The sequence below is a fragment of the Phacochoerus africanus genome, chromosome X, assembly GCF_016906955.1.
Source record: "Phacochoerus africanus isolate WHEZ1 chromosome X, ROS_Pafr_v1, whole genome shotgun sequence".
NCBI lineage: Eukaryota > Metazoa > Chordata > Mammalia > Artiodactyla > Suidae > Phacochoerus > Phacochoerus africanus.
Genome location: NC_062560.1, coordinates 73809466 through 73836748, shown reverse-complemented (window position 1 = coordinate 73836748; position 27283 = coordinate 73809466).

The following is a 27283-nucleotide window of genomic DNA, read 5'->3' as shown; positions in this document are numbered from 1 at the left end:
ATACCTTTTATTTCTTTGTTTTGCATGATTGCTTAAGTACTTTCAGCAGTATCTTGAGAGAAGTGGCCACCCTTGTCTTATTCCTTATCTTAGAAGAACAGCTTTAATTTTTGTACATGTTAAGTATAATTTTAGCTGTGGATGTATTTTGTCAAATGCTTTTTATGCCTCTATTGTGGTGATTATGTGGTTTTTATTTTCTTAATGTTATGTGTCATATTTATTGATTTTTTTATGCTAAAATATCCTTGCTTCACAGGGATAAATCCCATTTGGTCATGGTATATAATCCTTCTATGAATTCTTGAACTCAGTTTGCTTATATATTTTGTTGAAAAATTTTGTCTCTATATTCTTCAGGGATATTGGTCCTTCCCTATTTATATTTGGTGCAGCTAATTAAAAAAAAATGTGTATTTTGTTTCATATTATTTTAGTAAAAATTTACAGCAGAATAATTCTATTAACCCTTTCCATATTTTGTACTATTTTTTTCATAGATTGTACTTTTGTATATATTCTAAATGCCACAATACACTACTATTTTTTATTTAAGCATTAACTTATTTTTTTCTTATTGTTAGACTTACAGATGTATATTTTACATGTAAAAAATTATGATTTTATGCTGTACACTTGATGATTTGACAAATATATACAATTACATAATCACCATCAAAATCAGAAAGTGCTGTCATGCCCTTGTTAAATCAATCCCTCCCACTGCTCCCAATCCCCTGGCACCAATGATCTCACTTATATTCCTGTAGTTTTACCTTTTCCAGGATGTCCAATAAATGCAGCTGTACTGTATGTAGTATTTTTTGTATGACTTCTTTCACTTTGTATAACACTTTTGACACTAACCCATGTTATTGTGCAAAATGATTGTTCATTTATTTTATTAATGAGTGGAGTTCCTATTTGTGGAAGTATCAAACTTTGTTTCACTAATCATGACTTGTATTAGTCAATTCAGACAGCTTTAACAAAATAATACAGACTAGGTGGATTATAAATAATAGAAATTTATTTCTCACTATTCTGGAATCTGGAAGTCCAAGATTAAGGTGACAAAATGTCACATTCTGATGAAGGCGCTCTTTCAGTTTGCAGATTGCCAAATTCGTGCTGCATTCTCACATGGTGGAAGGAGCTAGAGAGCCTTGTGGGCTCTTCTTTATGAACACTAACCCCATTAAAAAGGGCTCTATTCTCATGACCTAAGCACTTTTCAAATGTCTCACATCCTAATTCCATCATTTTCTGCATTAGGATTTCAACATATGAATTCCAGGCAAGAAGTCACAAATAGACCATAGCAGAACATCTTATTTTTATTTTTTCACTATAAAGAACAGAGCTGCTATAAACAGTCATGTGCAGGTTTTTGCATAAATGTGTTTTCTCTTGTATAAATGGCTAGGAATATGTATAACATTAAAAAATTACCATACTGTTTGCCAATACGACTGAAACATTTTACATTCCCACCAAAAGTCATACAAAAATTTCAATGGTCCACATCCTTGCAAACATTTTGCAGTGAAAGTTTTGTTTTGTTTTTAAACTATTCAAGTGACCATGAAATGGTATATTGTGGTTTTAATTTGCATTTATCTAATGAATAATGAAATGATATCTTTTCATGTGCTTGTGTTTCATCTGTATCTCTTCTCTGGTAAATTATCCAAACCCTTTGCATATCTATTGTTAAATTATTTATCCTTTTTACTACTGAGTTGTAAGTGATATTTAGATATTTTAGTCACAAGTCCTTCTAAATATATATATATATACACACATATATATATAAAACTAATACGAACCACGTTTTATGTTTCCAAAGAAATATTTTCCAGAGTTCACCAAGAGTTTTTCCCAGTCTTTCTTGCAAAGATTTATAGCTTTAATTCTTACATTAATACTTAGATTCATTTTTAGTTAATATCCTTATGGTTCAAGAAAATGTTTAAGTCTTTTTAAAATATGGATATCCAATAATCCTAGCACCATTTTTTTTGGCCAAGCTCATGGTATGTGGAAGTTCCTGGTTGAGGAATCGAACCCATGTCACAACAGCAACCCCAGTGACTACAGTGACAATACTGATTCTTAAGCTACTGTGCCACAAGAAAATTCTGGATCAGTTTTTTAAGTTTTGATTAAATAGATTTGATTTACAATTCTGTGATGATTTCTGCCGTACAACAAAGTGATTCAGTTATAAATATACACAGATTCATTCTTTTTCAGATTCTTTTCCCATATAGCTTATCACAGAATGTTGGGTAAATTTCCTAGCGCTATACAGAAATTCCTCATTGGCCAATCATTCACCATACCAATTGTTTTTTAAGACTGACCATTTCTCACTGAATTTCCTTAGCACCTTTCTCAGAAATCAATTCACCTTTTATAAAGTTGTTTCTAGAATCTATGTCTCATTTATCTACATGTTTATACTTATGCTAATACCATACTACCTTGATTATTATAGCTGTATAATTTGTCTTGAAATCATATACTTTGTTTTTTTTTATTTTCTCACTGTACAGCAAGGGGATTAAGTTATCCTTACGTGTATACATTACAATTACTTTTTTTTTTCCCCACCCTTTGTTCTGTTGCAACATGAGTATCTAGACAAAGTTCTCAATGCTACTCAGCAGGATCTCCTTGTAAATCTATTCTAAGTTGTGTCTGATAAGCCCAAGCTCCCGATTCCTCCCACTCCCTCCCCCTCCCATCAGGCAGCCACAAGTCTTTTCATATACTTTGAACACTGCTTCACTTCCTTTGAAGATGGTCTTGGTGATTTGAAATCGTGTTTTTCCATATAAATTTTTAGAACTATATTATGAATTTCTTTAAAAATTACCTACTGAGATTTTGATTGGGATTGCCTTGAATATATAAATCACTTTAGAGATAGGTGATATCTTAACATCATTGAATTTCCCATTATATGAAATTACTATTTCTCTCCTTTTATTTAGATCTCTTTAATTACCTTCATCAATGTTAGCTTTCCTTATGTAAGTCTGGAATATATTTTGTTAAATTATATTGAAGAATTCCATGCATTTTCATGCTATTGTGGACTGAATTTACAATTTTAAAAATTTCCAGTTGTTCATCACTAGTGTATAAAAATATAATTAATTTTGTATATCGATCTCGTATTCTAAGACCTTGCTAAACTCACTCATTAGTTTTAATAGGTTTTAAAGAATCTAGAAAAAGAAGGGAAAGTATTCTTTATATTACCCAGATATTTACCTTTTCCAGTCATCTTTATTCATACCTGTGGATCTTAACTTCAATCTTGTATTTTTTTCTTCTGCCTGAAGAAATTTCTTAAGCATTTCTTTCAGTGTAGATGTGTTGGTGATACATTTTTCTCAGGTTTGTTTTTGTTATGGAATCTCTAAATGTTGTCTTCCCATTTGAAAGCATTTTCATTAAATATAACATTCAAGGTTGACATGCTCTTCAGCATATTAAACATGTCATTTCATTGATTTATGGACTCCATTTTTTCTACTAAAATACCAGCCACAAAATTATTTTTCCATTTTATTGAGGTATAATTGACAAAATTGTAAGATATTTAAATTTTAAAATGTAATGTTTATATATATATATATGCATGCATTATGAAAGCATTCAAGTTACTTCACGGACATTCTTCCCACTGGTTGATTGTAAGGTAATAGAGTCAACATCATCAACCTTTTGTTTCCAAAGGTCTAGTGTCTGCATGCTTGTGGTTGGAATGCAGTTAACTTCTTCCATCTGATGGAGGTTTTGGTATCTGCAAAATAGCTCAAGAACATAGCTCAGAATGTTATCTATGGCCCTTGAGGAGGAACTAATATTCTTGATTTTGTTTAATGGCTAAATTATTATTTTTTCTTGTTTGACTGTTTTGCTTTGTTTCTGCATTTTCTCACTTTTCTGATTAAATTTGTTCTTTGGAGCTTTAGAAAGGCCTGGGAGGCTAAAGTTTTTCTACAAACAAGAGGTAGGTGGAGGGCCTGGATGGGAGGGCAAGTGTCTGTCCCATGAAGGCCTCATAATGTCCTGCTCAATCACAGTGAGTGCCTGCATGCCCCATTAATAACTACTTTGCTGTAATCTTGAGGGCCTCATGAATGCGAGGCACATTGGCTTTCAGAGCTAGATGTTTTGGGGCTTCATCCTTTGGAAGGAGTCCTAAAATTTGGGACAATGGATGTATGATTTAAACACTTTGCTCCTCTGAGAGAAGGTAGGAGTCAGGAGAGCCTGCTTGATTATACAGCACTGTGCTTGGAGTGGGCTTTATGGTAAAAGTGTGTCTTAGTCTTTTCTACCTGCTTCAGCGTGGGTATTTTTTAATTCATCCTATGTGCAAGAGTCACACATTTAGTTTCTGGATTTCTTTCTGAGGGAATTTCTCCAAGTGTCATTGTACGTTCTTGACATCTATATGAAAAATGAATTCCAGGAGAATTTATGTCATGATCTTTGTCTCAACAAAATTTTTATTTCTTCTCTCTATATAAATTATCCCATCTCCTCCAACAGCAGTTTACAAGATTTTCTTATTTATATTTGAGTTTTGGAAGTTTGACTAACATGTGTCAAGATTAATTTTGGGTTTTGTGGATGTCTTTACAGTTTTGAATATAATTTGGAAATTTTTTCCATTATTTTCTCAAAATTTTCCTACTTCTTTTATTGCTCCTCTTCTTTTGGGATTCTAATTGCAGGCATCTTAGACACTTGATATTTTTCCATATTTTATTTAAATTAAAAATTTTACATATTTTTAGTGTTATTCAATTTGATTAATTTCTACTGATTGATGTTCATGTTCATTGAATGTTTCTTATCTGGCACCAAGCTTCCCTTAAGTCCATCGAATGAATTTTTTATTTCAGATATTGATTTTTTTTTTACTTTGAGGTTTTGATTTAAAATTTTTTATCTATTCTGGAGGTCCCATCGTGGCAGAATGGAAATGAATCTAACTAGAAACAGTGAGGTCGAGGGTTCGATCCCTGGCCTCACTCAGTGGGTTGAGTATCTGGCATTGTTGTGAGCTGTGGTGTAGGCTGCAGACACAGCTCACATCCTGTGTTGCTGTGGCTGTGCTGTAGGCTGGCAGCTATAGCTCTGATTTGACCCCTAGCCTGGGAACCTCCATATGCTGCAGGTGCGGCCCTTTTTTAGGCAAAAAAAAATAAATTTTTTATCTATTCTAAAATTACTCATCCTTCTTGCATTTAATTCACTTTCTCCTATAATTGTTAAACTTAATACAAAATAATATTTTATATAATATCTTTATATAATAAAATGTTTTATAAATGTGTTTTACATAAAATATAATATTCTAAGTAATAAAATATCTGTTTAAAAATATTTGCTATTCCAATATGGCTTATTTTTGAGTGCCTCTAGTTTTCATTTATCTTAATAATGTCATGTTTTCATGCAGATTAACATATTTCATTATTTATTTTATATAATGGGCATTGTGTATGAATTGTGGAGATTTTGATGTAAGTTGTCTTATTCTGAAGAATATTGACATACCTCATTTTATTCCACAGATATTGCATTTTTTTTTAATTTGAAAGTTTGTGGCAACCCTCTATCAAGTAAGTCTATTAGTGTCATTTACCCAATAGCATTATTTTAAATTGATATATACATCTTTAAGACATAATGTTATTCACTCTCAGTAGACTATAGTACAGTATAAATATAACTTTTACATGCACAGGAAAGCCAAAAAAAATGTGTGACTCACTTTTTTGTGATGTCTGGAACTGAACCCACAATATCACCAAGGACGACTGACTGAATTTTTATCTTTTCATATTTTGCTATTAATTTTGTATTGCTTTTTAATTGTTTCACATTTATTTTCAGGCTTTAATCAATTCATTTTTTATTCTTTTTTTCCTCTTGGAATTTGTACTATGCTTTTGTATTCCATTAATGGTAATTTTACTTTTTTGTGAACTCATGATCAGATGCGTATTTCCCAACAAATTAACTACATTTTCTTTCACTAATATGTAGTTTATCAACTTGATGTGTTTCCTATTTCATCTTACATTCTGAGGTGAAAGATCTTCTGAGCCTACTTATTTCATTTTATAAAATAAGTCAACTAGTGAAAAAAGTTTGAAAACTAGCCATTGGCTCTGTTGTCTCCTTTTGCAACTGGAGAAACAGGCTCAGGGTAATGACATTGTTTTATATTTTCATATGGTAGAGAAACAATGTGCTAGAACCTAGATTTTGTGACTTTCTCTGTACCATAGTTCTTTCAATATAGCATGCTGACTTTCATTAAAGTGAAATAAATTCACTGCAATATAAGAAAGAGCTTGCTCATGCATTATATAGTGTACACAGATTAGTAACAATCCAAAAACTAACATTTCAGCATCCTAGGACTCAAGTGAACATTTGTGACTAGGAAATAAAGTTAACTGTTAGCTACCACATTTTCCTCCATGTATTTGGATCATTGACTTTTTAAGAGGTCTCTAAAATGTAGTTGCATTGAATTTGAATTTTAGGAGATTTTGAAGCACCCACACTACCTTATTCTGAATATGTGAAGGTCAGCTCTAAGCAACCGTTGCAAACCTGGCTTTATAAAATATTAACAAATATTTCTAGGCTAAATCTCATTAGTTTATTCTTCAGATGTAGATGGATAAGAGCCCTTTAGTACAATAAAAGAATAGTTATTTATGTAAAAATAAAAAATCAGTTGCTGCAGTGTAGCAGTTGCAGATCAAAACTGTTCATATAGCCATCAAATCCCTTAAATAATGCTTTAAAAATATTTTGGCATTAGATGCCAGCTCTATAAATGTGAATTTCTTGCCTATTTGCCTTTCTTTGTCTCTTCTCCTTCTAAACATATCCACAGTTTCCCAGCAGTTTCAAACATAGATGACTGCCTTATTGTGACAGAAGCAAAAATGCTTTGTTAATGTTTAACGGGATTAAAAATCCTCTTGATACCAGTGGCATGTTACCAGTTAATTGTTGCACTGGAAGCTACCCTGCTGTTTTAAAACATGGACTCATTTTACATGCTTTCTTCACAGCAGTATGAAATGTCAAATTTGTTGCAATAAGTTTTAAATTATTTTGACAAAACAGTCATAAAGAGGATAATTTTTATACCATCTGTATGTATAAATAAGAGTGGATTACAATATCATTTCTGATTAAAATAAGCCTCTGTTTGCTCTTATGTGAATAGGACAGGGTTCCCCAGAAATAATCAGTGATTTTAATGTCTTTTAGACATTATTTTACACAATTGACACTATGAGTTTAGCACCCTGTTGTATAATGGAGGTATTTTCAGAGTGCAAAATAGAAAACTCTAAAATTTACTTTTATAAATAAATAGTGAACAAAGTGTTTTTAATACCATCTCAGCAACAACCTTTTAACTATGTTAACTAAGGAAATTCTACAACCCATATAGTCAGTTAATTAACATTGTGCTGAGTAATATCATCCTTTGAAAGTCTCTATACTCCTATGAATATTTGTTAATGATTAGTGCTTGGCAAGTGAGATATTGTTAACTCAGCAAGACATTTCACATTGACAAAATATAAAGAAAACTTTGGAAGTCTGAAAATTTTGTTTTAATCAATTTTACTTTAACAATTTAATCTTCCCTAAGAAGCAAAAAAAGTTAATCTTTATTTCTCCCACTATTTAAGATTTTGTGAGGAATATTTTCAGTTCCCATGTTGTTGACCAGATGTCATTTTAGTTGTTCATCATTTTAAGAAAACAGAAGTCAATTTATAAAAACGTATAGCACTTCTGCTTCTCCCCAAGATGGAGTAACAAGGTAATCCTTAAACCTGTAACCACTACAAAACCAAACAAAATAACACCATGAATGCACCAGACTATAGTCTGGAAAAACTTTCCAGTCCACTGCACAGGGAGGAAAAACCAGACAAAGACTGAAGGATTTCTCTTGAGATGAGGGTAAATAGCTGGGAACATGCATGAGCCAAAGTAAGTAGAGTTCACAGATCGGAGTATTAAGAAAATAGACATGTACAAAAAGAGAGATCTAGATATCTGCTCATAGCAGCATATTTACAGTTTCCAAGCTATGGAAGCAACATAAGTGTCTATCAACAGAAGAATGGATTAAAAAGATGTGGTATTGTACAGTAGAAAATTGACAGAACACTGATGGAAAAAATTAAAAATTATTTTTTTAAAGTTAAAAAAAAGATGTGGTATTTATACACAATGGAATACTACTCAACCATAAAGAATGACAATCTTCCTTTTGCAACAATATGGATGCATTTGGAATGTATTATGCTAAGGGAAATTAAGTTAGATAAAGTATGAAATAGGTAATATAGCCAATAGTTTATAATAACTATAAATGTAGTATAACCTTTAAAAACTGTGAATCACTCTGTTTTACACCTGTAACTTGTATAATATTGTATATCCTATCTTTTTTTAAAAAAAAACAGTTCGTTAGGTAGAAGGTAGACCAAAACCTTTTAAATATTGAAAGGAAAAATTTCAGCTTATTATCCTAGAATTAGGTAGCCAGAAAAAATGTCTTTGAAAAGCAAAGATGAAAGTAAAACTTTTGTCATATAAAAGCTGAAAAAATTGTCACTAATTTCTTCAACAAGAAATGTTGAAGAAAGTCCTTTGGGCAGAAGGAAATTATACCAAGAGAAATATAGATTTACACAGAGTAACAATGAACATTGGAAGGTATAACTACATGTGTAAATATATATTTTTATTGTTTATATATTTTTAAAATTTAATAAATTGTCTCTGGGTTTATTATATGTAGAATTAAAAAGAACAAAAATACTGGGAGTGTATAATTAGAAGTACACTTTTTTAAGTTTGTTATAGTATAAGTGAGATAATATAAGTGACTTCAAAATAAATATTAATGAGTTTTAAGTGTATACTAATATCACTAATGCAAACACTGAAGCACTAAAGTGACAAAATAAAAAGTTTTAATTAATAATATTACAAAAAGGTAAAAGCATAAAATGTACTTAATCCAAACACAGACCTATAAAAAAACAGATGAAATAAATGGAAAACCACAAGTAATATGATAGATTTTAAAACTAATTATAATAATAATTATATTAAATATAAATGTTATAAGGACTTTCCTTAAAATGCAGATTGTCAGATTGGATAAAAAATAATAAAGTCAGGAGTTCCTACTCTGGCTCAGTGGTAATGAATCTGACAAATATCCATGAGGATGCAGGTTTTCTCCCAGGCCTCACTCAGTTGGTTAAGTATTTGGGATTATTTTGAGCTGTTGTGTAAGTTGCAGACATGGCTCAGAGCTCACATTTTTTATGACTGTGGTGTAGGCCAGGAGTAGCATTTCCAATTCGACCCCTCGCCTGGGAACTTCTATATGCTGCAGGTGCAGCAATCAAAAAAAGAAAAATTGGATTTTTAAAAAAAGAACTACTTTGGAGATTAGGCCCTTGTCTGTTGCATTGTTGGCAAAGACTTTCTCCCATTCTATGGGTTGTCTATTCATTTTTTAATGGTTTCCTTTGCTGTGCAAAAGCTTTTAAGTTTAATTAGGTCCCATTGGTTTATTTGTGTTTTTATTGTCATTATTCTAGGAAGTGGATCAAACAAGATTTTGCCGTGATTTATGTCAAAGAGCATTCTGCTTATGTTCAACTCAGAAACAAAAACAAACAACCCAATTGAAAAATGGCCAGAAGACCTGAATAGACATTTCTCCAAAGAAGACATACAGATGACCAAGAGGCATATGAAAAAATGATCAATATCACTAATTATAAGATAAACACAGATTAAAACTATAATGAGTTACCACCTCACACCTGTCAGAATGGCCATCATTAAGAAGTCAACAAATAACAAATGCTGGAGAGGGTGTGGAGAAAAGGTTAACCTCCTTCACTGTTGATGGGAATGTAAATTGGTACAACTACTACGGAAAACAGTATGGAGGTACTTCAGAAAACTACATATAGAACTGCAATATGATCTAGCAATCCTACTGCTGGGCATATATGTGGACTGGACAAAACTTTCATTGAAAAAGATACATGGACCCCAATGTTCATAGGGCACTATTCACAATAGCCAAGACATGGAAACAACCTAAATGTCAATTGACAGATGAATGGATGAAGAAGATGAGATATATATATATATATATATATATATATATATATATATATATACACATACAAGGGAATATTACCTAGCCATAAAAAAGACAAAATATTGCCACTTGCAGCAACATGGATGGCAATAGAGACTCTCATACTAAGTGATGTAAGCCAGAAAGTAAAAGAGAAATGCCATGTGACATCACTTATTTTTAGAATCTAAAATGTGGAACAGATGATCCCATCAAAAAAAAAAGCAGAAAGATATCATGGCTAAGGATAGCAGTCTTGCAGTTGCCAGGGGGAAAGAAGAGGGAATGGGATGGATGGGCATTTTGAGGGTATTTTGGATGTTATATTTGGAATAGATGGGCATTGGAACCCTACTGTATAGCACAAGGGAATGTGTGTGATTGGGTCATTTTGCTGTACAATAGAACTTGAAGAAACATTGTAAATCAACTATACTTTAATAATAATAATCATTAAAAAAGAACTAAATACTGTCTACAAGTAATGAACTTCAAATACAGAAAAAATTATGTTAAAGGATAGAGAAATATATAATATGTTAATGCTATCAAAATGAAAGTAGAAGCGGCTACATTAAAATCAAGAAAATAGAGTTCAGAGCAAATAATATTACTGCAGACAAAGAATGTCATTTAATAGTGGTAAAGGAGTCAATTCCATGGGAAGACAGACCAATTTTAATTGTTCATCCACTTAATAACATGATGGAGAAAAGTGATAGAAACACAGGCAGATACAGACAAATGCACAGATATAGTCAGAAATTTCAATATCCCTCTCTCCAGATTGATAAAAGAAGTTCACAGAAAATTAGCTGGAATATGAAGACTTGAATGTCAATATTAAATTACTTGACCTAATTGACCATTTATAAAACATTATGCCCTAGAGCAAGAGAGCATGCATTGTCTGCAAGTGCACAAAAATTATTTTCTAAGATTGACAGAATTATAAGTCATGAAACACTCTCAATAATTTTAAAGGATTCGAGTCATTCAAAAAAGTATAGTTTGATTAGAAATCAGTAAAAGAAAGACAACTCAGAAAATTGCCAAATATTTGTAAACTAAATAACACATATCTAATTCCTCAGAGTTCAATGAAGAAATTAAACAAAAAATTAAAAATATTTTAACTGAATTCAACTGAAAACACTTCTTGTCACAATTTATGGATGCTACCAAAGAAATATTTAGAAGGAAATGTAGAGAACTAGAGTCCTATATTAGAAAAGAGGAAATGACTGAAATCAATTACCTGAGCCCCCACTGTAATAAAGTAACAACAAACAACTCAAAGTGAGAAATTAGAAAGTAATTAATGTGAGAGCAAAAATCAATAACATAGCAAATAGAAATATCAATAAAACATTGAAAATGAAGGTAGTCAAAATCCGATTCATTTATTTTTGTCATGCCATATAAGTATTTTTTAGGTACATAACCAAAAAAATCAATGGGTTCCTCATACTCACGGTTTTTGCAGTGTGAGAAACTCATGTTTCTGGAAGATGTTCATTTCATTATTAGACTTTAGTATAAGGATTCTAAATTTGACAAAGTTCCTCTCCAGAAATCTGAAATATTGATGTCCATTTAGATTGGTTATGTTCATCTACACACACACTGACAAAACTGTCATCCTATTATGATTCATATCTACAGCTAAACTATTCCCAAGCCATTAAGTTCTATGGAAAAGAAATTCAGACATATTAGTGTTTGAAGTTTGGTCTCATTTGGGTGATAAATTCTTACTTATAGCAAAATGGATTGAATTAAGACATTGGGAAGAACTCATATGAAGGTACTGAGTCATTGGAAGTTACTATTGAGAGGAGTGGAGTGCAGAAAATCTCCTTCTCATAGTATCTAAATATTTTTCAACATTTTACTAACTCCACTGCCTTGAGACTGATACATATATCCACACCTTAGACAAAGAAACATACTCTCTCTTGTCTGTCAGGTACTTTCCAAACAGTGGAAAGAAGGTCCTGAAACTAGTTCATGTTAGGAGTTAGCAAAATATTGCCCATGGGCCAAATCTGTTCCATTGCCTTTTTTCTGTGAACTAAGAATGGTTTTTACATTTGTTAATGTTTCAAAAATAATCAAAAAAGAATGTTTTTGTAACATGAAAATTGTATAAAATTCAAATTTGATAGTTATAAATAAACTAAAAAAATTCTTAGCAAACTGCCATGCTCATCATGTATGTGTTTCCCCTGGCCGATTTACATTATAAGAGCAGAGTTGAATATCTGTGATAGAGACAATACGGGTTACAATGCCTAAAATATTTCCTATATAGCCTTTAATGAAAGATTTTCTGACCCTTCATGTATATTCTCCCCAAGTCTTCCTTATCATATTGTCTTACATTCAGCAGTTTTTTGCCTGGATCTGTATCCTCAGATTATTATTTACAAAACTTTCTACACAATGTCTAGCACATAAATGCCTAATGAATGAATAATAACCAATAATGTCATTATGAAACAGATGATTTAGGATCACAGAAACTCCAAACATAAAATGTCAATTGTGTTTCCTGCTGCAAACAACATAGCACAGTATTTTTCTTGATGAATGTGCATGATGTGCATTAAAATGTCTGTCTGTTTTTTTCTGTATGAGAACAAGTGCTTCTAGAATCCCTGGCTTGTAATTACTAAAAAAATATTTTAATATCAATAATAAGACAAGATTTTATACCTTATAAATAAAATTGTTTTGGTTACAGGCAACCACTGGAAAAAGACAACAATTAGGAGGGAGATTTCATAAACCCTGGGGCAAGAATTTCATTAAAAACAACGTGGAAAGTGGTTTAAATCCTTGATGATCGCCCACCCCCAGCAAGCAAACTCATTATTTCCCATAATGTTGAAGAAAATAATCATTCTGTTTTTCTTGTTGGGTGGCTCCTTTCTCATAAACATCATCACCTTTTTTAAAAACTAATATGGAGGAGGAAATATGGACAGAGGCAATAGAGGTCTGTCTTGTTTTCCTATTTCAAAATACCTGATCCTGTATTTGGGGTATTCAAAATCCTTTGGAAGATTGTAGACATATGCCTGTCCAACAGATACACAAAGGGTCTGGAATCATACACCATATCTCAGAAAGAACTAAGTAATTTTCACAGAAATCAGCCAGGAATGGCAATGAGCTATCTAGAGAAATTCCAGAAATATAATCAAGAAATGTCTCATTTCACAAGTAGAAACTTGCCACCTACAGTTTTTGTATATTTTCAAGCCTTCAGAATGAGAAAGTATGTGCAAACAAGAATGAACTAGAGCAAAGCATATGCCTATTCTTTCAATCAGTTACTTTCTATCTAAAGCCTTTTAAAATTTACAGGCACACCTCATTTTGTTGCACTTTGCAAATATTGCATTTTTTAAAAAATGAACAATTATGGCAACCCTAAATTGAGTAAGTCTGACCTCATTTTTCCCACAGCATTTGCTTATTTCATGTTTCTGTGTCATATTTTAGTAATTTTCACAATTTTTCAAATTGTTCATGAGCAAAAAGATTATGACTCACTGAAAAGCTTAAGCGAAGGTTATCATTTATTGGCAATAAAGTATTTTTAAATTAAAGTATATACATTTTTTAAGCACAATGCTATTACATACTTAACAGACTAGAGTATAGCCTAAACAACTTTTACATGCACTGGGAAATCAAAAATTTGTGTGACTCACTTTGTTTCGATATTCATTTTATTGCACCAGTCGGAACTGAACTCACAAGATATCTCTGAGGTATGCTTCTATTGTGTTAGACACAGTCACCTGTGTCTTCATTACTCTCAGAGATTTTTCACAATTGGCTTTCTTTCAACTCATATGGCATTTAATATTATGCAGACTTGCTATTAGTGGCACACTTGAGACTCTAGAGTAGTAAAAATCCTTTAACCCTAAGTAGGAAGAGTTCTGATGTGGTGTGTGGATTGGACCAAGGTGACTGGATTGGAACATTTGGTGGGAGAAGCAATGAAGTTCAAAGCTGTTGCTCCTGGCTGGAATCCTCACCGGGACTCTCATTTCAGGATCTTCCTTGTCCACTTAGCTTTTGTAGAAAAGTCCTTCTAAAAAACTGTAAAACTTTTTTTTTGTTCTTGACATTGTAGCCACCTACTATAACAGTCTAGGCAAAATAATCTTCCCAGTTCAAATAAAGGCTAAACTAGCTAATGAGAAAATGAGACCAGATAGGAATTTTGTAAAGTTTCAATTTGTATTAAGTGACAAGACAAATAATGAAATAGCAATGTTCAAAGACACAAGCTTCAACCTCACCACCAGAGGAAAGCCTTATGAAATTCTGTATATTAACAGAATAAAGTAGGGGGGGGAAACTATGAGCACAGAAATATAACATCAATTTCTGATTAAAATTCTCACCAAAACTACAGATAACACATAATTATTGAGGAAAGAGCCAATGCTTCCAACAAATATTTCAAAATACTTTGAGAAAAATGTAAATGTGTACACTATGCTTTAGTGTCCTCATAAAAATTTATGCAGTTTCTTAACATTTAGAAAATCTAATCACACTTTATTTGAAAATAATAATAGAAATTGGCAAAGTGGATTTTATCACAAAATTTCAGGATGTAATTATTTCCAGCATTTCTGGTATATGATAAATGCCCAATAGTTAATGGCTATTATTAGGGGTAATATAGTATTTATTATAAAGTTACTATTCAGCAGGCAGTTTATGTATGCTATGTCCAATATTACTTTTGGAGCTATGACAAATTCTTGACCACCTGAAAGCTTATATCACCTGATGAAAATCTATTGTCACTTGAAATCATATGCAATCTCAGAACTGTTCATCCAGGATGACATCTTCTTAAATAAAAGCATGAAGAAAAGAAAACCACAGATCAATATCTCATATAAACATAGATGTAAAAACATCAACAACAAAGCATTAGCAAATTCAATACAAAAAAGTATAAAATACATAAACACTAATACCAAGCAGGATTTACCCTAGATGTGCAAAGCTGGTTTAACATTAAAAAAGTAATTAATGCAATCTATCACATCAACAGCCTAAAGAAAAATCATGTGATTATATCAATAGATCCAGAAAAAGCATTTATCAAATTCCAACACCCACTTATGATAAAAACTCTCAGTAAACTAAGAATAGGGAGGACAACTTCTCCACCTTATAAAGACTTTCAATAAAAACTTGAAGTTAACAACATACTTAATGGTGAAAAAGTAGAAATTTTCCTGCTAAGATCTGGTACAAGGCAAGAAATTCCCCTGTTGTGAGACATATTTTTATATTTTCTTAGCCTCTCTGCTGAAAACTCCATCTTGTCCTTCCTTACTTTGTCCTGTCTTCCTGTTTGAGAAACAGTCACGGTGATGGTAAATGACTTGAGGATTCTCTGAAATGCTATGCATAGATAACTAACTCAAATGCTAATGATTCTTAAATGCCTATAATTCAGAGTAAAAAGTTTAACCATTTACCAGCTAAGTGACTTTTAAAATAATAAAAGAACTTATAAAGTAATAAAAAAAACCTATATCATGCACCTACAACCCCCTTTTAGCTTGATGAAATCCTCAAGAGCACAATAAAAGCAGTGTGGTTTCTTGAGGCGGTGATCTTGGTCCCTGAGACCTTGAGTCCCCTGGTTCCCACCTTTACTTAAGATAAATGTCTCTGTGTCTAGTTTTATGTTAACTTTCTTTCCTTAAGTTCCACAGCACCCGTTCTTCAGCCCCATCCTGCTGAGCTGGTCTCGGCAGTCCCCTCTCACCACTTTTTCAACATTGTGTTGGAAACCCTTGCTAATGTATTTAGGCAAGAAAAGGAAATAAAATATATGAAGATTGTAAAAGAAAATATAAAACCATTTTTTTTATTAGATGACAGGATCATCTACATAGGAAAATTTTAAAGAGTTGATAAAATAACCTCTTGGAGCTAATAATAGATTATAGCAGGATTACATGACATGATTAATATACACAATTGCTTTCTTACATACATACAAAAGAAACAAGTACAATTTGAAGTTGAAAACACAATAGCATTTATTCTTTCTCCCCTCAAAACAATATATTTAGGTAGAAATCTAACAAAATATTGACAAGATCTATGAAGAAATTATAAAACTCCAATGAACGAAATCAAAGAAGCAAAGGTAAGTGTAGAGATTTTTCATGTTCATGGTGAGACTAAAGGTTGTCAACACATAATTTCCCCCCACTTCATTGATTCAATGTAAACCCAATCAAAACTCTAGGAAGTTATTGTATAGATATTGACACATTGATTGTAAAATTTATATGGATAGGCAAAAGATCCAGAACAGACAACACAATATTGAAGCATAATAGAGTTAGAGGACAAATACTACCTGACTGCAAGTCTCACTATAAAGCAACAGAAATGAAGACAATGTGGAGCTCATTAAAGAACAGACAAATAGATCTGTGGAGCAGATAGATCTATCAGAAGTAGACCCTTATAAAATTATTAGCTGATCTTTAACAAAGGAGTAGACAGAAGCTTCAATAAATAGTATGAGACAACTAGATAATATCCACATGAAAAAACATGAATCTAGACATAGACCCTTCACTCTTCACCAAAATTAAAATAGAGCATAGCCCTAAATGTAAAATGCAAAACTATAAAAAATCCTAGAAGACAATATAGAAGAAAACCTAGATGATACTGATTATGGTGATGCCACTTTTCATTTTTTATTAAAGTATAGTTGATTTACAATGCTGTGCCAATTTCAGCTGTATAGAAAACTGACCCAGGCATACATATATGTACATTTCCTTTCTTATATTATCTTCCATCATGGTCTATCCTAAGAGACTGGATGTAGCTCCTTGTGTACAGTAGGACCTCATTGCTTATCCATTCTAAATTTAATAGTTTGCATCTACTAACCACAACCTCTGAGTTTATCCCACTCCCTCCTAAAAAGATGATGCCTTCTTATATATAACACCAAAGATATGATTCATGAGATAAATAACTGATGAGCTGAACTTAATTAAAATTAAAGATTTCTGCTCCACGAAAGACAATATGAAGAGAAAGAAAATACAAGCCAACGACTTAGAAAAAAATATTTCCAAAAACCACATCTAATTTAAAAAAAAATTATTTTCCAAAAGCAACAAAGAACTCCTAAAACTCAATAATAAGAAAACTAACAACCCAATTAAAAAATAGGCCAAAGCCTTTAACAGACATCTCAACAGAGAAAATACACACATTGCAAATAGACATATGAAAAGATGTTCCTCATCATATGTCATCAGGAAAATGCAAATTAAAATATCAGGAATTTCCATCATGGCTCAGTGGAAACAAATCTGACCAGCATCCATGAAGATGCAGGTTCGATCCCTGGCCTCACTCAGTGGGTTAAGGATCTGGCATTGCTGTATCTGTGGCATAGGCCAGTGGCTACAGCTCTGATTTGACCCCTAGCCTGGAAACCTCCATATGCTGTGGGTGTGGCTCTTAAAAAAATCAATAAGATATCACTACATATTTAATAGAACAACCAATATTCAAAACACTGACAACACAAAATGGTGGTGAGAATGTGAAACAATGGAAATGCTCAAATATTTCTACTCAGAATGCAAAACAGTCAGGCCTTCTTAGAAAGAGTTTGGCAGTTTCTTATAAAACTAGACTTACTCTAACCATACAATCCAACAATAATACTCCTTGGTGTTCACCCCAATGAATGAAAAACTTGTACACACAAAAACTTGCACATGGGTATTTATAGCAGTTTTATTCATAATTACCAAAACTTTGAAGTAACCAAGATTTGTTTTGGTAGGTGAATGGATCTATAAATGGTAGTGTATCCAGACTATGGAATATTATTCAGTGCTAAAAATAAATAAGCTAGCAGGACGGGAAAAGACATGAAGAAATATTAAAGGCATATTATTAAGTGAAGGAAGTCTATCTGAGAACACTGAATACTGTATGATGTATACTATAAGATATTCTAGAAAAAACAAAACTGTGGGGTTAATAAAAAGGTCAGTGGTCTGGAGTTCCCTTTGTGGTGCAACAGAAATGACTCTGACTGGGAACCATGTGGTTGTGGGTTCAACCCCTGGCCTCGCTCAGTGGGTTAAGGATCTGGCATTGCCATGAGCTGTGATGTAGTTTGCAGACATGGCTCAGATCCTGCATTGCTGTGGCTGTGGTGTAGGCCAGCAGCTATAGCTCTGATTGTACCCCTAACTTGGGAACCTCCAATAGGTGTGGCCCTAAAAAAGCAAAAAAAATCAGTGGTCACCAGAAATAGTTTGTGAGATAAGGGGGACTGGAATAGGCAGAACTCAGATGGTTAGATGGTTTTAACATATTTAAAATACTAAGTGTAATGTTATAATAATGAATATATGTTATTATATATTGTAAAAAATCATAAAATATAAAATACCAAGAGTGAATCCTAAGGGATGTCTCAAAGCAAGTTCATTTTTGCTAAAAAAAAAAAAATACCATTCTAGTGAATTATATTGATAATTAAGAACACTATGCATGGGTGAGGAAGCAGAGTATATAAAAAGTATCTGTACATTCCTCTCAAATTTATTGTAAAATTAAAACTTCTCTTAAAAATAGTGTCTTAAATATTCAGTAAGTAAAAAAACAACCTCATGAAAATGGGCAAAATTTGAAAAGACACTTTACTCATAAAGATATATGAATGACCAACATAATACTTGAAAAGATGCTAGGCAGAGAGAGACAAGATGGCAGAAAAGTAGGGGGACATGCTCGCCCTCTCCCACAAACACACACAAAAGAACACATCTACAGGATAAAAGACTCGCACAGAACAGCAACCAATCGCTGGCAGAAGAACCTAGACTCCAATAACGGCAAGAATTTTGTGACATTACTAGGTAAAACAAGAGAAAAGAGGAGAGTGAGAGAAGGTGAATCCAAGCTGGACAGGCACTCCTGAAAGGGAACTGCAGCAGAGAAAGGGATCCTGCACCCTGGAAAGTCACCTACCTGAGGGAAAGATCAACCGAACCCGAGGAATCTCTAGATGCAGAGAAGAGTGTAGCAGTAAGTTGGAATTTGGAAAAGCAGATCAAGAACCAAATGGTCCATCTGAACTATTGGCACAGTCACCAAAAATTGAGACACCTGGGTGGGGACTGGGCACCAAGACCTCGGCTCCAGAGGTTAGTCCCCAGGAAAGGGCTGGGGGGGCGGGGTGTAGCAGAGACTGCTTGGGAGGTCTAGAAACTGGTCTGTCAAGTTTGACGAAGCAGAGACTGCCTAAGAGACTAGAAAGCAGAGCATCGCAGGGGGAGGGAGCAATACACTAAGGGCAGGGATGTGGAAAGTCATGTCAGAGTGAACGTGGGAGAAGAGCCGGGTCTGCAGCAGAGTTGGGGAGGGGAGAGAAGAAGGGGTGGGTCCCCATAGAATACACCCCACACCACAGCAAGCTTCCAGGCCCACTAGCTAGCAGAAAGCTGTGCTTCCCAGTGAATCCCCTCCCCCCACCTCCCCACCCCTTACGCTCTTGCTGGACCTGGGGCTGCCTGCCAACCGGGAGGGCTGGCCTCAACAATTGCCTGAAGCCTACCACCCCAAGGACTGTCCATGCACTGGCCTGCTTGCCCTTTGGAGGGGCTACACCCCCGCAGAGAAGCACCAAAACCCACCAGCCCCCGAGAAAAGACCTGCAGCCCAGAAAAGCTATAAAAAGCTAGGCCAGGCCATGAATAGATCTGCCTAATTCTCAGACAGTCCTTCTAAGTCAGGCTGCCTTGGGGAAGAGCCTCTTGGATTTGCAGAGGCCCAGGTAGCTGCTCCAGCTCTCGGGGGGTGCCAGACTCCCGTGGAACAACTGCACAGGACTGCCAGCTCCCTGCAGGACCCCCTGCAGCCCAGAAAATCTACAACACGCCTGGCCAGGCCGTAAAAACTCTGCCTAATTCTCCGACAGTCCTTCCGAGTTGTGCTTCCCTGGGGAAGAGCCTCTTGGGTTCACAGTGGCTCAGCTAGCTGCTCCAGCCCTTGGAGGGTGCTGCACTCTTAGAGAACAGCTTTGCAGCACGGCCAGCCCCCCACAGGAGCCCCTGCAGCCCAGAAAAGCTAGAACAAGCTTGGCCAGGCCGTGAAAAGATCTGCCTAGATTCTCAGGCAGTCCTTCTGTCGGGCTGCCCTGGGGAAGAGCCTCTTGGGTTCTCAGTGACCCAGATAGCTGATCCAGCCCTTGGGGGGTGCTGCACTCCTGAGGACCAGCTGCCCAGCACCGCCAACCCCCTGCAAGAACCCCACAGCCTAAAAACACCAGACCAAGCTCTGCCCGACCGAGTGAAATCTGCAGCCATCGTGGTGTGGACCTCCCAGTCCTGTCTGCCCTCAGGAAGTCCTCCTTTGCTTCAAAGAAACACTGTTAGCCCCATCAACACTCCAGAAAAGCCACACTGCCTCAAAAAAGATTGACCAACAACGCCAGCCCTCAGGAAACATTCCACGGCAGTGACAAGGCAAACACTGCCTGTCCACGGAGAGAACAACTCCACCAGGAAAAAGAAAACAACAAGCAAGATGAAGAAGCTGAGAAACCACCCCCAGTCAAACCAACAGGAGAACTCACCTAAAGCAGTCAACAATGAAATAGATCTCTGCAGTCTGACAGACCTGGAGTTCAAAAGAGAAATAGTGAAAATACTGAAGGAATTAAGAGAAGATGTGAACAGTAATGCAGACACCCTCAGAAAGGAACTAGAAAATATAAGGAGGAGCCAAGAAAAACTAGAAAATTCATTTGCAGAGATACAGACTGAACTAAGGGCAGTAAAAACCAGAATGAATAATGCAGAAGAACGAATCAGTAACATGGAAGGTAGAATAATGGAAATCACCCAATCAGGTCAGCAGACAGAAAACCAAATCAAAAAACATGAAAGCAATATAAGAGACCTATGGGATAATATAAAGCAGGCCAATCTACGTATAATAGGAATTCCAGAAGGAGTAGAAAAAGATAAGGGGATGGAAAATACATTTAAAGAAATTATTGCTGGAAACTTCCCAAATCTAAAGGATACTGAATTCAAGATACAGGAAGCACAGAGGGCCCCAAACAAGTTGAACCCAAACAGACCCACACCAGGACACATTATCATAAAAAAGGCAAAAGTTAGTGATAAAGAGAGGATCCTAAAGGCAGCAAGACAAAAGGAGAATGTTACCTACAAAGGAACCTCCATAAGATTATCGCTGATTTCTCTACAGAAACACTACAGGCCAGGAGGGAATGGCAAGAGATATTTAAAGTGCTAAAAGGAAAAGGTATGCAACCTAGAATACTCTATCCAGCAAGAATATCATTTAAAATAGAAGGAGAAATAAAATTTTTTTCCAACAAACAAAAGCTAAAAGAATACAGCAATACAAAAGCCAGGCTAAAAGAAATACTGAAAGGGCTTCTGTAAACCAAAAAGAAAGGAAGGAAAGAAAGGGAGGAAAAAGGAAAAAAAAAAAGAAGAAGAGGAAGAACTAGGATTGAGGAAGCCACAATCAGAGAGCAGTCACTCAAATAAGTCAGCATACAGATTTAATCACGAACAAGTTTCAAACAAAATAAAAAGAAAAAGAAAAAAAAGAGTCATCAAAATCATAAAATGTGGGCAAGGGATGTTAGAAAATAAATAGACCCTTTTTTTGTTTGTTTGTATGTTTCTCTTATTAATTTTTAATATAGTAATGAGGGGTTTGAACCTACAGGACCATCACGCTAAAACACACAATTGTAGGAAGGGGTTAGCATACTTAAAAAACAGGGTGACCACAAGCCAAAACCAAACATTGCATTCACAAAAAATGGAAAAAAAAAACACTCAAGCAGATAATAACCAGAGACCATCCAACCAAAAAAAGAAAGGAAGAATGGAAAACCATAGAATGAACTGGAACACAAGGTTCAAAATGGCAATAAATAATCATCTATCAATTATCACCTTAAATGTCAATGGACTGAATGCCCCAATCAAAAGACACAGAGGGGCTGAGTGGATAAAAAGGCAAAAACCTTCAATAGGCTGCCTACAAGAAACTCACCTTAGGACAAAGGACACATATAGATTGAAAGTGAAGGGGTGGGAAAAAATATTTCACACCAATAGACATGACAGGAAAGCAGGAGTTGCAATACTCATATCAGACAAAATAGACTTTAAAACAAAAGACATAAAGAAAGACAAAGCAGGACAGTACTTAATGATTAAGGGATCCATCCAAGGAGAGGATATTACTATCATCAACATATATGACCCAAATACAGGAGCACCCAGATACATACAACAAATGCTAACAGACATAAAGGGAGAAATTGATGGGAATAAATCATAGTAGGAGACCTTAATACCCCCCTCACACCAATGGACAGATCCTCTAGACAGAACACCAATAAAGCAACAGAGATCCTAAAGGAAACAATAGAAAAGTTAGACTTCATTGATCTCTTCAGGACACTACATCCAAAAAAAGCAGAATACACATTCTTCTCCAGTGCACATGGGACATTCTCAAGAAATCAACCACATATTGGGACACAAAGCTAACCTCAACAAATTTAGGAGCATAGAAATTATCTCAAGTATCTTCTCTGACCACAATGCCACGAAATTAGAAATCAACCATGGGAAAAGAAATGAGAAAAATCCTATGACGTGGAGACTAAACAACATGCTACTAAAAAACCAATAGGTCAATGAGGAAACCAAGAAGGAAATTAAAAAACACCTTGAGACAAATGATAATGAAGACACAACCTCGGAAAATCTATGGGATACTGCAAAAGCAGCGCTCAGAGGGACGTTCATAGCAATACAGGCCTTTCTCAAAAAAGAAGAAAGATCCCAAATGGACAACTTAACACTCCACCTAAACCAACTAGAAAAAGAAGAACAAAAAAACCCTAATGTCAGCAGAGGGAAGGAAATCATAAAGATCAAAGAGGAAATCAATAAAATAGAGTTTCAAAAAACAATAGAGAAAATCAATAAAACCAAGAGCTGGTTCTTTGAAAAGGTAAACAAAATTGACAAACCCCTGGCCAGACTCACTAAAAAAAGGAGAGAAAGAACCCAAATAACCAAAATTAGAAATGAAAAAGGAGAAATCACAACGGATACTGCAGAAATACAAAAAACCATAAGAGAATACTATGAACAACTATAGGGCAACAAGTTTGACAATCTGGAAGAAATGGACAATTTCCTAGAATCTTACAGCCTGCCAAAACTGAATCAAGAAGAAACAGACCAACTGAACAGACCGATCACTAGAAATGAAATTGAAGAAGTCATAAAAACACTCCCTACAAATAAAAGCCCAGGACCAGATGGCTTCACAGGTGAATTCCAACAAACATATAAAGAAGAACTGGTGCCCATCTTCCTAAAACTCTTTCAAAAGGTTGAAGAAGGAGGAATACTCCCAAAGACATTCTATGATGCCACCATCACCCTCATTCCAAAACCAGACAGAGATACCACCAAAAAAGAAAACTATCGCCCAATATCATTGATGAATATAGATGCAAAAATTCTCAACAAAATCTTAGCCAACCGAATCCAACAACATATCCAGAAAATTATACACCATGACAAGGTTGGGTTCATCCCAGGTTCACAAGGATGGTTCAACATATGCAAATCAATCAACATCATACACCACATTAACAAAAGAAAAGTCAAAAATCATATAATCATCTCAACAGATGCAGAAAAAGCATTTGACCAAGTCCAACATCCATTCATGATCAAGACCCTCGCCAAAGTGTGTACAGAGGGAACATTCCTGAACATAATCAAAGCCATTTATGATAAACCCACAGCAAATATAATACTCCATGGGGAAAAACTGGAAGCCTTCTCACTCCAATCTGGAACAAGACGAGAATGACCACTCTCACCATTGCTATTCAACATAGTTTTGGAAGTCCTAGCCACAGCAGTTAGACAAACAAATGAAATAGAAGGCATCCATATAGGAAGAGAAGAGATAAAACTGTCACTCTATGCAGATGACATGATACTCTACACAGAAAACCCTAAGGACTCAACCCAAAAACTCCTTGAACTGATTAGTCAATTCAGCAAAGTAGCAGGCTATAAGATTAACATTCAGAAGTCAGTCGCATTTCTGTATACCAGCAATGAACTATTAGAAAAGGAATACGAAAATAGAATACCTTTTAAAATTGCACCTCACAAAATCAACTACCTGGGAACACACCTGACCAAGGAGGTAAAGGAGTTATATGCCAAGAACTATAAAACTTTAATCAAAGAAGTCAAAGAAGATGTAAAGAAATGGAAAGATATTCCATGTTCCTAGGTTGGAAAAATCAATGTTGTAAAAATGGCCATACTACCCAAAGCGATCTACAGATTCAATGCAATCCCTATCAAATTACCCATGACATTTTTCACAGAACTAGTACAAACAATCCAAACATTTATATGGAACAACCAAAGACCCAGAATAGCCAAAGCAATCCCGAGAAACAAAAACCAAGCAGGAGGCATAACTCTCCCAGACTTGAAGAAATATTACAAAGCCACAGTCATCAAAACAGTGAGTTATTGGTATCAAAACAGACAGTCAGACCAATGGAACAGAATAGAGAACCCGGAAATAAACCCTGACACCTATGGTCAATTCATCTTTGACAAGGGAGGCAAGAACATAAAATGGGAAAAAGAAAGTCTATTCAGCAAGCATTGCTGGGACAGCTGCATGCAAAGCAATGAAACTAGAACACACCTTCACACCACGCACAAAAATAAACACAAAATGGCTGAAAGACCTAAATATACGACAGGACACCATCAAACTCCGAGAAGAAAACATAGGCAAAACACTCTCTGACATCAACATCATGAATATTTCCTCAGGTCAGTCTCCCAAAGCAATAGAAATTAGAGCAAAAATAAACCCATGGGACCTCATCAAACTGAAAAGCTTTTGCACAGCAAAGGAAACCCAAAAGAAAACAAAAAGACAACTTCCAGAATGGGAGAAAATAGTTTCAAATGATGCAATGGACAAGGGATTAATCTCTAGAATATAGAAGCAACTTAAACAACCCAACAGCAAAAAAGCCAATCAACTAATGGAAAAATGGGCAAAAGACCTGAATAGATATTTCTCCAAGGACGATATACAGATGGCCAGCAAACACATGAGAAAATGCTCAACATCGCTGATTATAAGAGAAATGCCAATCAAAACTACCATGAGATACCACTTCACACCAGTCAGAATAGCCATTATTAATAAGTCCACAAATAACAAGTGCTGGAGGGGGTGTGGAGAAAAGGGAACCCTCCTGCACTGCTGGTGGGAATGTAAACTGGTACAGCCACTATGGAGAACAGTTTGGAGATACCTTAGAAACCTATACATAGAACCTCCATATGACCCCGCAATCCCACTCTTGGGCATCTATCCGGACAAAACTCTACTTAAAAGAGACACATGCACCCTTATGTTCATTGCAGCACTGTTCACAATAGCCAGGACATGGGAACAACCCAAATGTCCATCGACAGAGGATTGGATTGGGAAGAGGTGGTATATGTACACAAAGGAATACTACTCAGCCTTAAAAAAGAATGACATAATGCCATTTGCAGCAACATGGATGGAAGTAGAGACTCTCATCCTGAGTGAAATGAGCCAGAAAGACAAAGACAAATACCATATGATATCACTCATAACTGGAATCTAATATCCAGCACAAATGAACATCTCCACAGAAAAGAAAATCATGGACTTGGAAAATAGACTTGTGGCTGCCTGATGGGAGAGGGAAGGAGTGGGAGGGATCAGGAGTTGGGCTTTTCAGACACAACTTGGAATAGATTTACAAGGAGATCCCGCTGAGTAGCATTGAGAACTATGTCTAGATACTCATTTTGCAACAGAAAAATGGGTGGGGAAAAAAATGTAATGTATACATGTAGGGATAACTTGATCCCCTTGCTGTTTAGTGGGAAAATAAAATAAAAAAAGAAAGAAAAGATAAGATGCTAGGCATCACTGATCATTATGTAAATGAAAATTAAAATACAACTAAATACTTCTACACAATTATTAGAATTTCTAAAATTAAAAAGATTGACCATATCAAGTTTTGGAAAGGATGTGAAAACCATAGGTAGAAATGGAAAATGGAAAAATCACTTTACAAAAAAATTTGTCCATTTCTCAAAAAGTTTAGAATATAAAACTACCAGATAATTCATCTATTACAATCCCTGGCATTTAGTCAAGAAAAAATAAAGCATTTACCTATTCAGAGATACATACATGGATATTAATAGCAGCCAAGAAATGAAAACAGCCCAAATGTCAATCAATATTGAATTTACAAAGAAATTATGATATATCTATACAGTATAATATTATTTGTTAATAAAAATTAGTGAATCATTGATACTTACAGCAAGTTGGATGAATCTGAAAATAATCATGCTGAGTAAATAAAAATAGAGTATATAATATATAATTATATTCATATAAGATTCTGTAAAATCAAAGTAATCAACAATGACAGAATGCAGATTAGTGGTTGCTTAGCCATAGGGCATGGGAAGATTCAGGAGCACGTGTTGACAAAGGACACTGAGGAAACTTGTGTGTGATGGATTTATCTATTGTCATAATTGTGATGAAGTTAGAAGATGTACACATATGTCAAAATTTATGAAATTGTGTAATTCAAATGTACTGTTTATTGTATGTCAGCTATTGCTCAATAACTTTTAAGAAAATAGACATGCAGACAAAAATGTGTTACTCAAGTCAAATAATTGTAGTGAGCATGACAGATAGTTTGGGTCATACATTCACCAAGGGTGAGTGTAATACTTTTTCAGTGAGTTAGACAATAGGATAGAATTTATAGAGACTATGTCTCTTGAATCCTCC